A 14,418-nucleotide genomic window follows, 5' to 3' on the forward strand; every position below is an offset into this window, starting at 1 on the left:
CTGTATAATTTGTACAAATATCCTTTCAAGGGACAAAATATACAGAAATTTTAATGAAAAAAAAAGTAGCCATACTTACCTGTCTGTGCTTCTCCTGATGCCCTCTGACACCAGCTCTGGTCCCCTGCTAACTAACAGCCAATCATTGCAGAAAGACCTGTCAGTTCACACAATGAAGCGAGCGGCTCCGGCCGCTTGCTTCATTGTGTGCTGTGGGAGGTTCTGATGCGGGCGCGCATTGATGCGACCGCATCAGAACACTGCGGCTGGAAAGATCATCCGGCCGGTACTTAAGTACTGCCCGGGATGATCTGGGCAGAGACCGACCATTCCGAGACTCTGCCTGTCATCCTGCTGTACACTAATGCTTGACATCAACTTGCCTCTTACTACCAAATATGTTCTGCCTGTAATTACTTATTTCTAGACCTTTGACCATGAACAAACTGCAAACTTCTCCAAGATTCCAGTACTGCTTGACCCCTCTGATGTTTGCACCAGTGCACAATTCCAGCTGCCACCTATACTGGAACCAGTATACAGTAAAGTCAAGATACCTGAACTGGGATGAAAGGGTAAAAACCACAGGACCACTTAGTCAGTGTCCTTAGGAGTAGCGCAAAGTTAAAGGGAACTCCTTCCCTCTCAATCACCCCACAGAGTGCATTGACAGAACAAAGAGCCGTGACTAGTCACAGCCCAGATGACTAGTTTATGGCTCTCCCCTGCCTCGTGCGCAGAATAAATATGCATTTTACTGGACTTGAAGCCTATGGAGCCCAGAATCCCCAACACCACAGTAAAGCCGGCTGCAAGGTACGTGCAGCCATTCTAGGAGCCAAACTAGCGTAAATGTGCGGATTTTCTCACTTTAAACCAGTTAAGTGGCACATTGGGTCCATACCTGCTGATTTTTACATGTATAATTACATTCTGTTAAATTTCTTTCAGGAGCTGTGCATCCTCTAAGCCACCATTTTGGTAGCAGCTAAACTAGGGTGCAGAGTTTAAATAACCTCCCTTTTCTTCACCCCACACTGAGGTCTCCATTTTAGTTACTAACTGGTGGCCTAAACACTGAAAGAACTGTAATATAGTCAAGACCACAGCCAAGGGTCGTCATCAGGGAAGCTCAGTGAAGAATAAGTGATATATGAGGAATAGAGACGGGTCAGAATCAGGAGTGAAATAAGTTATATTAGGTGAATAAACCACAATCTAGGACCAAATAGTATCGAAATCATAGTACAAGGCCAAATTCAGGGTCAAAGCTAATTTCAAGTTCAGAGTACTAGGAAGTACTCATACTAAGAAATACTAGTACAAGTACTAGGCAAAGTGGTAAAGCTGGAGTTCACTTTAAATATCCTGCCAGGATCAACAACAGCAGAAGGCACTGGTTGCCAAGCTTGCCATGGGAGGAGAGCTGCTGCCAAGAACCTAGGAGCTGTGGCTGAAAGCAGAGACAATGCTGCATTGGAGGAGAGTTGAGTCATGTTGCTTTTCAACCTATCCCAGAAAGTCAGATATCCAAAGGTCTGTCAAAACAAGTCCCAGAAGTGCAAACCTAAAATATAATCTTAGGGTGCGTTCAAACCTACAGGATCCGCAGAAGATCTGCAGCAGATCCGCAGCAGATTTGATGGTGCAGATTTCATGCTGTGTTCAGTTATTTAAATGAAATACGCTGCAGATCCGGTAAGTGTGAACGTACTAATAGTGTAAACGTTTCTAATAGTTAGCCACACCACAAGTATTTTAAACTAGTCACCATCACAAAGATCTGTCTATAATGGGCAACATTAATTCACTCCCAACTGTGTGGGATTCAACAATGGGCAGTCTATACTGTTTATGCTGGCACAAAACCCCTCACACCCAAACTTATAAAGAGGAGAGGGAAGGATGGGAAAAGGCCCTAGGGAGCTCTTACCATGTTACCTAGGCAACTGCCTGAGGTGAAAATCAAAATGGCGCTCCAAAAGCCTCATGGCACAAGGAGAGGTGATCATGTCCTATCCTTTACCAAAGGGATATATCCTACCCTATACCAAAGGGGAATCACTACTAGGTGTACTACATTTGCTGAGTGGGATTGCGGGGTGTGATGGTAATGGAGAGTCTCAAATATTACCAAGTCAAATGCTAATGCTCAGATGCCAAAATGTATGATCATCCCCCTGATATTTATACCAATAGGGAACTTACAATACTGTATTGGACAATGTAAGATTCCTCCAATGTAATCACAATGGACCCTCATAACAATATACTTTGTAGAATGCTAAAACCAGCATAATGTTGTGACCCTTAGAGCGTCTTCTCAGGGGACCAGTATGGCAGGGGCTGTTATCCAGGACAGTAATATAAACCCAGGATAACTAAAGGGCCTCATGCATAAATGCCCAAGAGGATGTAGACAGATATGGTGATAGACCGAGCTGCAGCTACCAGCAGGGACTGGAACAGGAAGAGGGTGAGTAACACAAGCACATTTTAAGGTGTACCTTAAGTATGGCCTAAGAAACAATGTCTTAGGCCAAAGATATACTTTAAATGGGCTACTCAGAATAAAAATAAAAATAAAAAACATGGCTGATTGGTTCCAAAAACAGTACCAGGTTGTGTGTAATACTGCAGCTCAGTCCCATTCACTTTATTACGGCTGAGATGCAATATGTAAGACAAGTCATGGGGATGTGGCTGTTTTTCTGTAAGAAAGTATCCATGTTGTTCAAATTCTGAACAACGCCTTTAATGGTAACCTGTCTACAGATTGACACAGTAGGTTACATTACATTTGTTGTACCTACAAATCTTACAACATAAATATACATCATGCTAATAAAATCAATGCTGATTTATAACTGCATTTACATACACACTTCTAAAACCCTAAGAACTTCCTCTTTTATATAGCTTGGAGTAGATGGTGTTTGGTGAAGACTATTCATAGCTACTAAGGTTGAAAAAAGACACATATTCATCCAGTACAATTAAGGGAGAGGAGAAAAAAGATAAGCTAAAAAAGCTAAAAAATCTGCTAAAAAAGACTTACCGAACTGCTTACATAGCTTCATAGCTTTGTAAATAACAAGACTATTCATACCTCTCTATGCATTTTATTACCACTCTTAAAGGGGAACTTCGGATAAGATAAACTTGTTTTCTATTAAAAGTACATTAAAAGTTATATAGATGTGTCTATACAATGTATTACCATACCTGTACGGTTCTGCCACACTAGTAGCTGATATAAATCCAGGAAGTGAAAAAAATGGCCTCTGTGCCAATCCACATTGTCTCCTGCTCCCACTGCTATTCCCCCTTAGGAGACAAATATTCCATGTCTCTGTCTCACATTGTGTGTATTTGCTGAGATCAGACTGATGATGCAGACAGGGGGCAGGGCGTGATTCACCATCTCAGACTGGCTAGAAGCAGGTGATTCAGCTTCGTGCAAAAGTCTACAGAGAAATTAGGGCTGTGTTCACACATGTTGGAGTGTCATTGCAGTACTGCAGTATCTGCACAAAAATGATGCAGTAACACAAATAGATAATGCTAAACAGCAGAGAGGATAAGAGCCGGCACTGCCAATCCCACCTGCACAAAAAACAAGGCATAAACAGTATATCCCACGTAAGATAGTATGGGATAATTTTCTTATTGTGGGAATCAACTTCAACGATAAAAGATGCTTGATCATAATATGTGCGTGGGATTAAAAAGAAAAAGAAAAAAATTTAACTTAAAAAGTTCTTTGCTTTATTCCAATATCAGCATTACAGGTAGAGAATACAGCGTGCTGTGCGGGTGGGACCACAATGAAATGATAAAGTACTGCAAATAATTTAGTAACACAATGAAACTGCAATGTGTGAACACAGCCTAGATGTTCTGCAACAGCTTTGGGCGGGGAATAGGCAGGGTGGGGGACTGTGATGGAACAGCTGAGGGAAAGCATTGCATTCTGGAACCTTTAGTACTGAGTACATCTGCTCAACCAGGAAATACAGACACACAAAACAGAACAAAACCCCCCAAAACAAATGGATTTTTGGTAGTTTCAAAACTGGGATAGATAGGTTTGTATTGTTATATGCTTCTGCAGAAGTTTCAATTTTTTAACCTCTACCCGGAGTTCCCCTTTAAGAGTCATAGCGGTAGGGCCAGGGCAATAAATTGCACTGAAGTGCCCTGGTAAAGTCTCAATGGATCTTCAGAGCTGAAATAAAAAGCATTTTTAGGTGATTTTTTTTGTGTTAATCAGCTACAATAAGGTACGGATAGTCTCACTGCTGGCATAGTTATGTAGCTTATGGTTCCCTTTAAGATTATTTTGCTCTAGGAATTTGTGTAGATAGAAATATGAGTATGTAATCTACACACTAAGTCTGGAATGCTTCACTTCAGGCATCTTACAAGATGATTCAGGAAAAACCATCCATTTTTTATCTGGATAACTATTTGTATATGAGGACTGACTCCATGCTCCTACACTGTTAACATGATGTATAACACTGGCCGTTCTGTGACAGGTGTTACTGAAGATCATCCCGGCCTATTCTGCAGTACCGGCCTGATGATCTTCATTTCTGGTGAATTCGGATGTGGGGGCACCCGTGTGCGCCCGCATTCCAATTCACTGCTGCGCACAATGGAGCGTGCAGTTCTGGCCACACGCTCCATTATGTGAACTGACATGTTGTGCGTGGCCGCTGTACAATATTTCGTGCGGCAGGATGAAATCCTGTTCTGTGTGGCCGCTATTCAATTTTTTGTGTATACACTCTGGCCGGGATTCCATTCATTTAAATACACCGTATGTTTTACATAAACCATGGCCTTTGTTACAAATTACAACAACGGCCGTGATTTATGCTAAACATACGCTGTGTGAACATGGCCTAATACTGATTCTCCCTATGGAAAACAAGTACAGATGATTGAATCACCCATCTAAATAAAGCGAATCACTGTTTGATCAGCAAGAGGCTTATCAGCCGCCTGCCTTTCAACTCTCTTCCATTCTCTGCCTGCAGCTCCACCATGGGTGTCGGGAAAAGCTAGATCTAGTCCTGGGAAACTGGGGGAACTTTCCCAGCACTGGATCCAGTTTTCCCCGACACCCAGGAAGGAGTGGTAGGGAGCGGAACAGAGTTGAAGGGCAGCAGGCTGATAAGCCAGTTGCTGATAACAATAACTATTCTTTATAGGGCTATGTTCACACAACGTAACGTGGAACAATGCCTTATTTGCAATGGGATCCCGGCCGGAGCGTACACACATCGTATACTCTTCGGCCAGGATCCCATACGCCACCGGAAAAAACTGACATGTCAGTTTTCTGCGGCCGGAATTCAGTGAATTCCGGCCGCAGAAAGACCTGTCAGTTCACACAGTGAAGCGAGCGGCTCCGGCCGCTCACTTCACTGTGGGCTATGGTAAGTTCTGATACGGGTGCACGCTGATGTGCCCGCATCAGAGCTCTGCGGCCGGAAAGATCATCCGGCCAGAGACCGTCCGTTCCGTGACCCGGTCACGAAACGGCCGGTCTCATAAGTGGTGTGAACATAGCCTAAACATTCATTTTTAAATATCACCTCCCTCCTTTCCATACTATAGTATCCCATATGATATGCAGAAGAAATACATTAGAAGAAAAATTAAATTGTACAAATACCAAACAGGTCACCTCCTTGTTAAATATTACTCCACCATCTCCTTCTGCTGTAAACATTCCAATGATTTCATTTATTACTTGTTGTATTGTCTTTGCTTATGACAGCTTAACATTTTATGGAAACAATAAAGAAAAGTAATACAGTATGTTTCTCCACATCCTTACAAGCATACCTTAAAGGCCATTTTCACATGGTAGTATTCCAGTCACTGTGGCATCAATATTTATCCTACGAGTAGGTCCAAAATATATAAGAGGGGTTAAAGAAAATTACTTTACTTTTTCTGTGTGTAAATACTGATTAAAATATTAGCCAAAGTAAGAGTTTGGGGAAAAATGTGTAAACTGGACCTACAGGTATAAAAACTTTACTTGACATGCAATGTATTAGGGCTCGGCCACACTAGCGTTTTTCTTTGTTTCTAACGGATCCGTCTATATTAATTAAACGGATGAGCATAAACTGATGAGCAGACTGATGCAAACGGATTGCAAAATGTTCATCTTTTTTAATGGTCCGTTTGTATTTTGGCTTAAAAAACTGACTTTTGTACATCAGTTTGCATCCGTTTGCATCAGTCAGCATCCGTTTTTCTATCCGTTTATTTTTCTTCTTTGGTTTCTTGCTGCTTCTGCGCGTGCTCAGTCCAAAAATGGATGAAAAAAACGGATATGAACGGAAATACCTTCCGTTTTAGATCCATTCTCATTGACTACAATGTAAAAAAAAAAAACGGAAGTGCACTTTCCGTTCGTGATCCGTTTTTTTTAAGCGGAAAGAAAAATACTGCAAACACTATTTTTTCTTCCGTTCAAAAAAAAACGGATCTTGAACGGATTGCATGCAAACGGAGCACAATTAGGGCAAATGGAGCACACTAAAATATCATGGGAATCTATGGGGATTTTAACGGATCCGACAGTTTCCATTTTGCTTACTCTAAAACCGAAAAGGTAGACGGAATGGTGCCGGGTGGTCAAACGCTAATGTGAACGTAGCCTTACATGCTAATATTTTAACAAGCCTTATTTTGAGAGACCCCACTGAGACAAGGAATGGCCCTGTTATGTTGGATGATCACAAACAGCCTATTGTACTAATTATAAATTATAAAAATTCAAACACATCTTCATCAGCAATGTCTTTTTACTTATCCGCATCCAGCCAAGCCAGCTGTTTTATGCAGTTTGTGTAACTTTAAATTAACAAAGCATTGCTATGCTGTTTACACAACTCCCATTAAAGTCGATGATAGTTATGCAAACTGCATAAAACAGTCCAGTTGGCTGTTTTTGGCTTCCCGACCTCATCTGGTGGCCACAACCAGGCGAGAGGGAGAAGAGAAGCCCTTGATCTCAAGATAGGTAGAGGTCCCAGATATGAAACCCCCATATATTAAATATCCATAGCAGATGATCCATAGTAGATGAGCCATCAATGGTCCACAGCTGAACATTGGTGACCATAAGTCCATCACCTTTCTGATATGACTGGTAGTCTGGGAGAAAAAAAGAGTGACCCCCACACCCCAAGGAGTTATATTTTACTGTGTTAGTACATAGTATATAAAGTATGCACAACAGAAATATGATGTCTTGAATGTATGCTGTCCCTGACTCTTTTTGGTTGACTTCGTGGAAGTGGGTGACTCTCTGCCCTCTGGTATGTGAACTGCAAATATAGGTTAGGGCCACTTTAATATATACCAGGAATCTAAGGTAAATTTTTCAATGTAAGTTACTATTGGCACATAGTATATTTCTTCTAATAATACATATGACACTCACATATGACAATCCTAGGCTATGTTCACACATAGTATTTCTGTCAGTCTTTTAGTCAGTTGTTTTTTGTCCAAAACCAGGAGTGGGTTGAAAATACAGAAACAGTATCTTTCCATTATAATTTTGCCCTGTCAGTTCCACTCCTGATATTGGTTAAAAGATACTGACTAAAAGATAACAGAAATACTATGTTTGAACATAGCCCTAGGGTGGTAAACATACTGTATACTCCACATCCTCCCCACTTTGATACTTCTTGAATGACTGCATTGAATGAACATTCTATACCCATGAGAAGTAGTCCGCCAGATTGTACAGTATCTTAAGCTGCTCATTTGTACAGACACTTGAAGAAGCCAATCCTGCCCGTATGGGAAGTACTCCACTGGTTAGATGACTAATGATGACTAAAACTATGCCCCTGTTTTAAAAGAGAAATGAATTGCACAAAACTCTTTTACACAAACTGGACATTTCCTATCATTTGTAGGACTTGTAAAATGAGAACAAGCTAATGCCCTACAGATACTCCTCTATCCTCCTCCTCTATTGTCACATTAATGATCATGCTGCATCTTCCTCTTTTGTATCTGACAGCATTTGTTGTGAAACTTCCTAAAAAAAACCTCATCAGTATACATATACAACCATACACAGGGAACACAGGCACATAGATCCTCATTATTTGTTATAGCTTTAGTTAAACACCATACTGCTGCTGTTTGCTCAGTATTTTAGATGCTTGGCACAAACAACAGAAGCATAATAAGAGAGTAGGCTATGTTCACACAACGTTTAACAGTGTCAGTTGCATAGTAACTGCCGTCCGCCTGGCTTTATTAAGGATGTTCCGGCAACTGATACTTCTGCAGGAACATTCCTTTTTTCACTATTGATTTGCGGGCACCGCCAGGTGTGCCCGCGAATCAATTAGCCATTTACCACCGCCGCACTTTACATTGTGTGAACAGCGTCGAGAAATAATAGGCAGGTACATTATTTTAACGCCGGTTCTAAAACTGCCCGTTCTGTAAACACAGCGGGCAGCATTGCATTGACTTTAATGCAATGTCGCCCCTGCAGTGAAGAATGAACGCTGATTCCATTGCAATCAGCATCAGTTCTTTACTTAAAAATTATTTTGTGTGAACATAGCCTTAAACTAATGTCATGATTTCTCAAGTAATGTTTTTTTTTTTAAATACTGCATTAGTATTAACCAAGCTTACTATTATTTGATTAATAAACCCTTAATTAAAAAAAAACCATATAAACTATACCTCAGCAGATTTGATATTCTTGTATAAATAATACAGCTGTTTTAATTTGATAGATTTAAAGGTTATAGATGCCTTTGCCCTCATTTTTTTCATTGTTGCTTTTTCCTGAAAGCAAAATCAAGCAAATTTCTATAAAATCTTCATTAAATATTTCCTATTATTTAGCTGCTACTCGAAACGCGAAAGTTACATCTGGCAGTGCTCCTCTTATCTCAGTGGTAGACATAACAGCAGGGGCAGAGTTACAAACTAGTTCAGATCTTAAGGCCCTAATAAATGGGGAAATAATATGATATAAAACATATTTGCAATTTATATTATTATTATTATTTTTTTTTTAGTTATCATAGAAAACATGGCACTTCCTGGGTTAAAACTTTTTTTGCTCACAGGAAGTCCAGTATTTCCCAGGTCATCTGCTCTCCCACAGAGAAGGCAGTCATGTGTTTGATGGACGCAATGAGCTGTGACTCTCTGTACTGGCCGGGACATCATGTGTATAGTCTCTTTTTTTTCCAGCCAGTACAAGACTAAAAAGTTGCCCTCATGAGACTTGACCTGGATTTTAGATAAGTATAGCTTTGTTTTACAGAACAACAACAACCTTTATATAACATCTACTGCTAATTGAGTGACACTTTAAACGTTCTATCATGCTAGCCACAGACCCTTTGCAGGACTATATATATATATATATATATATATATATATATATATATATATATCTATCGGGTATCAATATTCTGTAGTTTAAGCAGATTAAAGAATAACTACCAAGACTGTTATAAATTATTCTGATTCATTGACAGTGAGCCAAACAGAACAAAAACTAAATAACTGCATTTCCTCTTCTGTACTTAAGACCACGCCACTGAAAACTGCTTCTTGAGTGATTTCTAGGCCAATAATAGATATGTAGAAAGAGGATATAAAACCCTGAGACCAATGTACTTATTTATTTCACATTACTTGCATGGTGCCTTGCTATACATGTTACATTTTACCACTATCAGGGCCACTAACTGGCCCACCAGACTATACCAGAGGAGCTTCTGTAGGAGTTAGGTTGCAATATTGAAGTCAATCCTTTGCCACTAGAGTGATTTTGATAATAACCTAATAAACCATAGTAATGGTATCTTCTACATCTGCACTGGTAACAATGAAGATTTTAATTAAATTTAATACGCTTTGTATATTTGTTTAGAAGGAATTCCTAGTCCGATAAGGGTAATCTTTTAAAGCGACTCTGTACCCACAATCTGACGCTCCTAAACCACTTGTACCTTCAGATAGCTGCTTTAATTCCAAGATCTGTCCTGGGGTCCATTTGGCAGGTGATGCGGTTATTGTCATAAAAAATACTTTTAAACTTGCAGCCCTGTGTCAAATTGGCGTGGCCTGGAGTGTCTGTTTCCTAGGCTTGCACCGCCTCTTTGTCCCTCCTTCTTGCCCTCTTCATCATAAGGGATGCCCCTAGAACAATTTCTCCTATTCATCACCGGTGTGAACACATGAGCTGAATCGTTAAGGCACCTGTGCAGTGTTCAGGTGATGAATAGGAAAAATCCTGCCCAGGGGTAGGGCTGGGAGGAGGGATGGAGGGGCGTTGCAATCCTAGGGCACAGACACTCAAGGCCATGCCAATTTGACACAGGGCTGCAAGTTTAAGGCTATGTTCACACGCTGTGAACGACCAGTCGTTCTGTGAAAACTGACATGTCAGTTATTTGCCGCGCTGCATGGAATCCCTGATGGACCATATACGATGTGTATACGCTTCGGCCGGGATCCCATAGATCAATAGGCAGTGTTCACAGGCGCATAAACAACGGCCGTATGGATACGTAGTGTGAACATAGCCTAAAAGTAGTTTTTTAGGACAATAACTGCATCACCTACCAAACAGACCCCAGGGCAGATCTTGGATTAAAAGCAGCTATCCAAAGGTGCAAGCGGTTTGGGGGGGTGTCAGATTGTGGGTACAGAGTCTCTTTAGCTCAGTGTAAATGAATGGTGATGTGGATGTTTTTGTGAAAGGTATTAAATTGGACTGTAGAAAGGGTTCTAACCAACAAATATTTCCAGAGACAGCACCTTAATGGTGCGTTCACACCTACAGGATCTGCAGCTGATTTTCTGCAGCAGATTTCATTTAAATAACTGAACACAGCATCAAATCTGCTGCAGATCTGCTGCAGATCCTGTAGGTGTGAACGCACCCTAAGTGAAGAAAATGATTTATTCACATTTTATTACGTGATGTTTTGGCTGTTCCTGTTTTTTTCAAGCGTGACTACACAGTGTCAAATCCACTCTTTAAATGTGTTAGACAGCAAACAAGGATACAATCATCTAATCAATATCTCATAATTTAAAAATGTACAGTGTACAACAATTATTCATAAATAGTATGTAAACAACAGCAAAGTCCAGTGTTCAGTGCACTCAGTTCTGATCATATAGTTATATCTCTTTGTGCAATAACTTCAATTTGCTATAATACATAAGACTATCAGCAAAAGTGCTTAATCAGATATAGTGTGACCTGTGATTAAAGTGAGCATAAACATTAAATAAACATTACATTACCCTGCACATATTCTCCTTTGTCATGTCGCCCCTGTGTACAACAAATGCTGAATACTGGGCACTGCTGCGCATGTGTCATTCTGTCATAATGCAGTGCAATGCTACCTATGACCGGCGCAGTAATATCCCCCAAATCCAGGGCGCCATATGGGAAAAGCGCAAGTGTTTGCCAATTGCTAATCTGACAGGCTGGACATATAAACATATTGAGAAGGGCTGAAATGTTATCAAAAGCATGCCCCAAACATGACATATGAGGTGGCGGTACACTGGCAACCCATGATAAAAATGTAGGTGTCAAACGGGCAATAAATTCATAGATCTTATATGGGGAAATGCGCAGCTAGTGGTGTTTTTTGGCATTTTCTTTACTGCTTTTTGTTTACGCAGAACAAAATTGTTTTATTTTAATCGATCTAGCGATTACGCACGCTACAGTATATAATTTACAGTATGGGGGAGATTTAGCAAAGGGATTTTTCTAGGTGTGGTCTATTTCTGCTATGGCATGAATAGACTGGTCTATTTAAAGTGCAATTTACTATCAGGGATAAGCCTGGTCTATTTTCTGTGGTGCTGATTTGTTTGTCTCAGAATTGTCTCTAAATAGTCTCATTGGCCCTAGTTTGCCTCCTAGGTAATGAGCATTTTCTTCTCCCTTTCTTTTTCAGATAGATTTTTTAGATAGATTTTCAGATAGAGGATTACATCAGATTCGTTTGGACAAGGTCGATGACCAGCGGACTTTAATGTTCAATAAAATGGTCAACGAGGGGTGAGGGGGTGTTTTTATTTGAATAAAACATTTTTCTAGGTGTGTTCTGTTTTCTTTCATTAATTTACAAACTTAGTAGTGGAAGCTGTCTGATAGACGGAATCCATTACTCGGGACTTAGTGTTAGCCGGTAAAATGGCTAACACTAACCCCCCATTTTTACTCCAGTACCCAATGCCATCAGAGGTACTGGGAAGAGCCGGGTACCAGTAGTCCCAGAGCGTCAAAATTGGCGCTCCTGGACTGGGCGGCAGCAGACTAGTATTATTAGGCTGGGGAGGGCCAAAATAAATGTCCCTTCCCAGCCTGGCACTACTTGACTGCTGCTGCTTGATTTTTAACCCGGCTGGTTATGGAAAAGGAGGGGAGGGGGGGGGGGGGATCCTACGCGTTTTTAAACATTTTTTTTTTTTTTTTTTTAAACGCATAGGATCCCCCCCCCCTTTCCATAACCAGCTGATTTAAAAACCAAGCAGTGGCAGCCTAGTAGTGCCAGGGTGGGACAGGCCATTTATTTTGGGCCTCCCCAGCCTAATAATACTAGCCTGCTACCGCCCAGTCCAGGAGCACCAATTTTGACACTCTGGGACTACTGGCACCCGGCTCTTCCCAGTACCCCTGGTGGCATTGGGTACTGGGGTAATAATGGGGGGATTAGTGTTAGCCATTTTATACTGGCTAACATTAAGTCCCGACTTAGTAATGGATTCCGTCTATCAGACGGCTTCCACTACTAAGTCTGTAAATAATGAAAGAAAACACAACACACCTAGAATTTTTTTTTTTTTAAATAAAAACACCCCCACACCCCTCATTGACCATTTTGTTGTACAATATAGTCCACTGGTCATCGAGGTAGTCCAAACGAATCCAATGTAATCCTCTGTAATCCGGTATCTGAAAAACAAAAAGAAAAAAACACAAGCAAAACAAACAGCAACTCCCATGCCTATGCCGTAGAGCACCCAGCTTTCCCAGCATCCTGTAAGGTTAACCCTTACAGGATCCTGGGAAAGCTGGGTGACCCTCAGCATGGGCATGGGAGTTACAGTCTGGCTCCCAGGGACTTAACCTCCTGGGAACCAGACTGTTCTGGCACTGGACCTGCACCAGCAAGGAAGGGGGCTAAGTGCCCCATTCCTTGCTGGGGCAGATGCAGTGCTTTCTCCATGGGGGGGAGGATGGTAGGGGCTGGGGATTACCTGCTGCTGCTTCCTCGGCAGTCCCGATATGTCCTGGTAAGCCCCGCCCCCATGACGGTAAGCCCCACCCTTGTACCGCAGCGGTGCGGACGAGGCTTACTGTCATGGAGGCGGACCCTGCAGTAGCAGTAGCAGGTAACTTCCAGCCACTACCATCACCCCCATGGAGATTGCACTGCATCTGGCACTTAACCCCCTTCCTTGCTGGTGCATGTGCAGTGCCAGAACAGTCTGACTCCCAGGGCGTTAACCCCTGAAGGTCACCCAGCTTTCCCAGGACCCTGTAAGGGTTAACCTTACAGGATGCTGGGAAAGCTGGGTGACCTCCAGTATGGGCATGGGAGTTACAGTCTGGCTCCCAGGGGGTTAAGCCCTGGGAGCCAGACTGTAACTTCCATGTGGGGATTTCAAATATCCTGCTCAGAAGCAAACTGCTTTCTGTTTCAGGATGGGAAACCCCATACGGCAGGAAATCACAGCTTAATGAGGTGATTCCCTGCTCCTGTACTGTAAGGAGGGGTGCACTATGCACCCCTCCTAACTGTACAGCCCCAGAGGGTTAATATTGATGCTACTGCATCAATACTTAACCCCTTACACTCCGTGGACCGGATGCACTGCACCCGACCCACAGAGCACGGTGGTGAAATACACCACCTCTAGTGTGGAGTCAGTCTGTGACCTATGTGCAACTATTTTAATTAGTCGCACATAATAAATCATGCCTACTTTCAGCCTAAGCTGAAGTAGGCATGATCAGTGTATGTCTGGAAAAAGTCACAAAATTTTGAGCAGCTATGCGATTGCTCAAAATTTTGCAACTTTTCCACTCCAAAAAAAGATGTATATTTTTTATAAATCTCCCCCTATGTTATTATTTATTTATTTAAATGTGTTTTATTTATAAAATGGGAAATGGGAGTGATATATTTTTTTACTGGGGAAGGGGCAATGGTGTGTTTTAAAAAACTTAACACTAACTGCCACTTCCCTCATCCCCCCTCCACCGCAGCTTCCCATCACATTGATCGATCACTTTTGTGACTTGCAGCCACACGAGTCAGTGTTGGACGGACCCCCGGCTGATGCTGGCTCCCT

Source organism: Dendropsophus ebraccatus, chromosome 1, assembly GCF_027789765.1.
Source record: "Dendropsophus ebraccatus isolate aDenEbr1 chromosome 1, aDenEbr1.pat, whole genome shotgun sequence".
Taxonomy (NCBI): domain Eukaryota; kingdom Metazoa; phylum Chordata; class Amphibia; order Anura; family Hylidae; genus Dendropsophus; species Dendropsophus ebraccatus.